Source organism: Panicum virgatum, chromosome 3K (assembly GCF_016808335.1).
Source record: "Panicum virgatum strain AP13 chromosome 3K, P.virgatum_v5, whole genome shotgun sequence".
NCBI lineage: Eukaryota > Viridiplantae > Streptophyta > Magnoliopsida > Poales > Poaceae > Panicum > Panicum virgatum.
The window spans coordinates 55993129-56000501 of NC_053138.1; the positions used below are offsets into that span (position 1 = coordinate 55993129).

Sequence of the window (7373 nt, forward strand, 5' to 3'; positions counted from 1 at the left end):
GGTTTTTTTTTCAAAATTATTTACTGCGACTACAAAGGTGTGATTAATGCTACTAGGCTACAAAGGTGTGACTAATGCCACCACACTCAAACCCTTGCATGACACTAGGGGTGTAAACGGAGCGGATACTGATGGATATCACTAGCATATTTTGTTTTCATAGTTTTCTTCGGAGTCGTAGTCGGACACAGATACCTATCGAATACAGATATGAATGCGGATTATCTGATACGAATATGAGTACATACATATCGAATACAGGATGAGATGGATGCGAACAATGTCAGTCATGAATATTTCCTTGGATGCAGAATAAAAGCAATAACCATATATATCACACTTGTTGTAATTATTTGTCCCCTCAACGAGCCTAAATTTAACTAGTTTATGGTGAAAGAGTCAAATTATATGATATTTGAATGAACAACCAAGATGTATGTACCCAATAAAATCAACAAGCTTAAAGAATGTTTAACTAAAAATGATAAACCCAAATAAATAGATTAGATAGAAAAAGTTAATTTGGGAAAAAAAAACTTGCAACTCACCTCACTTACTATTCTGAAAATCTTTTTGAAATTTTATTAAAATGTAATAAATCTATTTTTGACCATCGAACTAATGCCGAAGTCCAAATTTACTCCTTGAACTAAAAGACTAGGGCAAATAAGATCCAACTCCAAATAGAGCGTCAATAGATATTAATAATATTTTTAGAAACTTTTTTGCTAGTGTTGTAATTTTCTAATTCAAAATAAAGTATTTATAAATTGTTAGAGATTAAATCAGATTTTGGTAATATATATATTTAATATAATACAACTATCCAAACCTAATATCCGACTTGGCTATCCGAATTATTCGACTAGATATCTGATCGATACTATTCATCTTATATCTGAATCCCATATCCGGAAAAACCATCCGGATTCATATGCGATTTTCGACAAAATATCTGAATAAATGAAAATAATATCCAAATCATTATACAATTCCTTTTGGTATCCATATAGTCTCCCTATATTTATGTGTAATAGCAAGTTCCATGTAGTGGTAGTGTGGTATTAACTAGTTATGTGCAAACTATATAGTACATACTCCACATGAGTTGATATGGATTATTTGGTTGAAGTTATTGTTTAATCTAACATTCTTACACTACATTCAAATATGCACTATGGTATTCCATTTGCATCACTATATTCTTGGTGACAAATGCAATAAATGGCATCAACATTAATATGATCCAAAAAAAATTAATTGAAGATAAGTTGCTACCGGTTATATAATATAAATTTATATCTATCATTTAATTCAATATAAGTTGCTTATGATGTCGATGTCAATTCCCTACATAGGTCGATATACAATAACAACATAGATTGTTGATGACCTCTACATAAATTTGGTATTAGACATAATATAAGTTGGTAGACAGTCATCACATACATTACTATATTGGCTATGCATAAATTGTTATATTATGTCTAGAAAAATTGTCTGTGTTTGTACAAAAGTTGTTGCGACTTATGTATATAGTACAATTGGCAAATTTACCCAAGTTGCTACTACTATTACATGTGAGTTATTAGTATATATCAAATGTCAAACAAATGCAATATATATAATCCATTTTTTAATCTCATTATAAGAAATATAATACTGCAAAAAAATACAATAAAAAATAATACTAAATGATGGAGATGCTATCTTTTAAAGGGTATATATGGACTTGTATAATAGTGACCAACTATTTGGCGCCATCAATCAGTTTCTTGGTGTTAGACTATGTCCGGCCTCTGCATAGCCTTTCATGCATAGTAATTATATGTATACCAACTAGGGCAATGCGCTAGTACTATGCATAACGCTATGAGTCACATATCAACGTGGACCCAAAATAAAGAGCTTCTTGTAGAGTTATGATTATGATATGCTAAAAGTAGTACCCAGTCATAATAACAAACTAAAGCCAATATATTATGCAACTCATAGTCATCATTTTTTTTAAAAAAATATATGAATTCCGGATACATAACCACCCAACATGACATCACTGGTATAGAAAACATTTGTGCTGGCACCTTATTTTTTGTGTGCTGGCAGTCAACATAAGCAACCGCCAGCACAAATTATTTTTTAAGAAAAAATCAAATAATTATTCATATGAATTCGAATGAAGACAAATTTTATATGAAAGTTATAGAGCTCGATGAGATCTAAAACTTTGTAGTTCACAATATTTTAGTTCAATGCCATTTACTAGGTCAAATAATTGTTACTATTTCTTAAATCTAAGTTTAAACCTCATATTCAAGTTATAGAGAACCTAAGATGAAAATATATTTTATATTCAAGTTATAAAGTTCGATGAGATCATTTACAAATTTTTTTTAAAATCTAATTGTAAAAACCAAAATTTGAATTTTTGAATTTTTTAGTCAATCTCGAATGAGGATGAACTTTATACCAAAGTTATAGTGCTTGACAAGATCTAAAACTTTATAGTTGATAACTTTTTAATTTAAGATCATTTAGAGTGTCAAACACAAGATATAAAATTCCAAAAAGTGATATTAAAAGAATAGCATATCTTGGGAAGATAGATGTAATGTGTAAGTGAGATGGTAAGGAAGGAACGCGCGAAGTGAAAGATCTGAGGTTCGAACCACATATGCTGCATGTGCTTGAAAAATGCGGTACTGGTGTCAAATGATGGACGGTTCGATGTAGATGTCTATTAAAATATAAAAATAATTTTTCATTCTAGTTTTGCATTTTAAAATTTTATATGATTGGAATTGATTTGTGCTGGACTGCTAGTGGGTGCTTAAGATGACTGCCAGCACAAATGCATTTGTGCTAGCGGTCGTCCACTCGTCAGCACAAATGTTGATTTGTGCTGGCGGGTGTTAAACCACCAACACAAACATATTTTGATCGCCACCACAAACGATTTATTTTTGTGGTAGTGCATTAAAAAGTATAGTAGTTATTTTATTTATTTTTGAAGGTAGAATATTAACAGTTTTTGTCCATATTACTACAAGAAACTGCACTGTAACTTTAGAACTAAGCATAAATCAATTAAGTCAAACTAGGCCAATTGAAATCTTAGAATTTTTAGCCGAGATCCATTCAAATATGGTCTATTTAATTACATTAGACCCAATCGTGACTCGTGAGTCAACCTCAGCAATAAGTTGATATGAGAAACGCATGGCACTTGTGATTTCTTTTTGAACACGACGTGAGTACGGTTTGGTCCACTATGGTGCCCAAGGGCTTAATTAAATTCAATCCATGAATAACCGTAATACATTAAAATTAAAATTAAATCTTATTGAGGAACCATTTTTCAATTTACCAAGAATAAATGGGATTATTGTCAGCGTGCCTAATTTTTTACAATGTTTAGATGCCAATCCAGCAACTTTATGTGCATCTTCAAATGACAATTTAAATACAACCCATGTATTAAATATTCTGTTAAATTTTAATTTTTTATCCCTATAAATATACGCAATAGCCTACCTATATGAGCATCACTGAGAGATTGAACCAACAGATATCGAGATTGACAAAGTTAATGCTGGTAACGTGCATGTTATCTACCACTGAACGAAACAAGGCCAATTAAATCTTAAAATAAATTTATAAAAAAATGGGAGCAATGGAGCTGAGTCGAGAACTCAAAGCTAGTGCGCAGGTTACAACACAAGAAACCTCAAATGCTGAGCTATAGATATACTTTTAAAAAATATCTTTCCATAATGAATCTAATAATTTTTATTTTAAGCCCTTATTCAATATAAAAACTATAGATATTAGATTTAAAATATTTGAACTTAATTAGATGAACTTATATTTGTGATCCGAGCAAGAGATAAAGTTTTGACTGGAAACATATTTAGATGAACATTTATTATCGGAGAAAGTATACTCGTCTCAAATCCTAAGACCCCATTTGGAAGGGCTCCGCCATCAGCTCCAACCGGAGCCGCACCAAATGGTCGCGCAGGCAGAGCGCTCCTGGGTGGCGCGTTGGGAGAGCCGGAGCCCTTTTGTGGATCGCTATTCGTCTGCTCCAGTTCCGGATCCGCAATCCAGAAACCCTCCCAAACGGGGCCTACCGACCATCCAAAATTCCAAATGAAGAAGACAAGTATCGACCATCCAAAATTTCTAAATGAAGATGTGAAACCGAGGAGGCGTGGACACATCTCGTCGAGTGTCGTTTTGGCAAAAAAAGAAAGAAAAACGAAGCCAGCAAAGATTGCGCTTCCCGGGGGCATAGTTATTAGGTCCGGAGATCGAACCGGTGAGGCTATCGGTTCGCTGGCTCACTGGTCCAACCGTAAAGAACCGGTTGAACCGCTAGTTCGATAGTTTCGGACCGGAGAATTGAACCGTCCATAAATACTTTCAAACTGGTGCAATATCATAATATATAATAGACAATTAGCAACATAGAGGTGACCACATGTACAAATAAATTGTTAAATAACATAATTATATAAATAAATTCCAACTAATCTAGCTACAAGTCCACAAAAGATACTAAAAAATTATCATTTTGTGTGTTTGTGGTTGTTAACTCAAATAATATGAAGGCTAACATATAATAATATAGTAAACTAACAATATTTCATAATGCATCATAGCAAGATGTGTCTTAATTTAATAAATTTTTTAAGTTTTGGTGCTCTAGAGTTGTTTTACGGGATATACCAAAAATAAATATGCATAAAAAGACAATATATGTAGCATTTATGAATTTAAAAAGCTTAATTTAAATATTTACCATTATAAAACAATCTCAAATGCTAAAATAAAGTTAACAATTGCAAAGAGCTCGTCGAAATAATCAAAATGGACATATTATTTGTCTAATTTGGAGCTCATACGAAACCCATACGAAAAACCAGTTCAATTGGAACCGACCGGTTAACTGGTTCCGTAAAAAAACGGCAGGTCCAACCGGCTTTTATCGGTTTTACTAAACGAACTGAACCGCTACATTTATCCTGTCCCGGCGACATCGCAAGATTCCCCTGATATCCGGGGTCACGGCCGGGACGTATGGCATCCACGCGGATTCTCATTGACATCTGTTCGATGCACTCATTTCCTCGTCCCCTCCTCGCCTCGGCGGCTCTATATAAGAGAGGGGCGGATGCATATGCTTGCGTACTCCACAGCAGGCCGGGCGGGGCGAGCGACTGGGAGCGTGAGAGAAGAGTCGAGCGACCGAGAGCGATGATTGCTGAGGAGCCGCCGGCGAAGCGGCAGAAGACGACGGCGCCGTCCGGCGAGGCGCCGATGCCGAGGAGCCGGATGCTGCGCCGGACCCTGTTCGCGGTGATGTTCTTGGTGCGAATGTGAGTGGCCCCCCCATGCGTCCACTCGTTTGTTCTTGAATTGAGCTCTTCGCCTTTCTTGCATTGATCCGTCCGTTGGCTGTGAGCAGGAGCGTCAGGATCGCAAGCTTGACCAAAATCCGCCTCATGGTAAGCTTGATCGCCCCCTTTCCTGTGCAAAAACCAGTACCACTGACTTCTTTAACTAGCTTAATCAATTGCCATCCTTGATGTGTCCTCATCTCTACAACTCTAGTCAGTCTAGTCATTGATCTGCTCCCAAATTGGGTATAGCAATTTAGCAAGTTAACAACTGCCTGCTTGTATTGGGTACTGACTAAACTGAACTCTTTTTACGGAGAGGCTCCTCCTAAAGCCACATGACAGTACAGATTACATAGGAACAGGGTCTATCTTCAATCATCCTATGAACCCATGAACACTCCCCAAAATGTTAGAATACACTTCCCAAAATGTTAGATACCGTGACACAAAGATATTGCCTTTTTTGTCCCCACCTCTTTTTATTACATGTAGCAATTCTCTAACATTTTCTTTGCCCGTGGCGCTGGTCGTTCCTGCACTTTTTTTGCAGATTCAGAGACATGTTGGTCTGGCCTTTCGATTGGTTTCAGGGTAAGATCTTCTTTCCCTTTGGTGATGTAGACCTTTAAGTGTCTCCCTCTCTTAGAAGTTAGAACGACATAATTTTTTTCATAAGAATAGACAATTAAGATTTTACATTGTAGATTACTAGTATGGGTTAGCCCAAATATATTGTTTTCATGTTTTCTTTTCATGAGACCGTAAAATTTATATGTAGGTCGCTATCAGCCTTGATTGAGAGGCACTGGGATCGATTGGTAGGACCATACCTCTATTTCATACCAAAGTTTGTGTTTTCAGTTTACTAGCATCTTTCTTTGATAAAATCGAAGTATGCTTTGTGATATAGTTAGCATTCAACAAAGTGTGGTATCAACGTATTATGTTTTTCCAACTTTACACATTTCCTATATTTTATTTGTAATTCTGTTTCCTTGTGAAATCTCACTCCCATTTAGATGAACTTGCAACTCTTTCTTTCTCTATTTAAAATGACTAGGCAAATATGTCCGTGCGTTGCAACGGGCAAAATTGGTATAAGTATCGAATACGTATAGTTGCTTGTGCGTTAATTTGTAGGGATCTACATGATCGAGTCGTGGACGGAGGGCTTGTCCGACTCACATACGGGATGGATTAAGGCCCACCTATCAATAACACAAGGCGGACCAAACCAAAAATTTAGGCGGACCAAACCAAAAGTTTAAGTGGAAACCTTGCTTGCTTTAGAAATAGATATAGATTTGTCAAGTTATGCATTCTGTTACTGGAACTCTTTCTTTCAACTATTGGTAGGTTCAGAATCAGAACATAAATACAGCATTAACTCTGCCATTAGTTTCTAGGGGTCTGCTGATTGAAGCATTAGGATTCAATAAGCACCCATCTTTAGCTCTTTACCATTAAAAGATTCCTCTTTAGATATTTAGCACCAAAAGATACAATGTTAGAGCATCTCCAAGAGACTCTGTAAAAACTTTTAGATAGATAAATTTCTAAAAAAACCACAAAAATGTGAATCCGACAGCCTTGCTATCGCGCCCCCGCTCGGTATCCGGCTTGGAAAAAGGAGGGCACCGCATGACATCTTTCGCGAGCAGACCTCAGCTTGCTATTGCCCCCGCCCCACGTGCTCCCTCCCTCCCGCGAGTTGCTCCCGCCACCGAGCTCCCCTCCGGTGCTCACCTCCCGGCGCTCCTCTCCCGCCGGCGGAGGGCGCGGTCCCAGCGGAGGGCGGCGTGGCCGCCGAGCTCCCCTCCGGTGTTCCCATCTCAGCCCTCCTCTCCTATCGGCGGGGCACGGGTGAAGGGCGGCGCGGGCTCTGCGGCGAAGGCCGCTGCCGAGCTCCCCTCAGGCGCTTCTCTCCCACCAGCAGAGGCCGCGGGCTCCGCGGCGAAGGCCGCCACC

The 7373-nt window shown here is 37.5% G+C and overlaps 1 long non-coding RNA gene across 1 annotated transcript; it reads left to right on the forward strand.

Annotated features, from left to right (window-relative positions):
• The first annotated feature begins 5142 nt into the window (after nucleotides 1-5142).
• On the forward strand, nucleotides 5143-6655 carry LOC120701551. The gene is made up of 3 exons (XR_005686152.1): nucleotides 5143-5381; nucleotides 5471-5510; nucleotides 5956-6655. It is a non-coding gene; the product is annotated as an uncharacterized LOC120701551 (long non-coding RNA).
• Nucleotides 6656-7373: the final 718 nt, after the last annotated feature.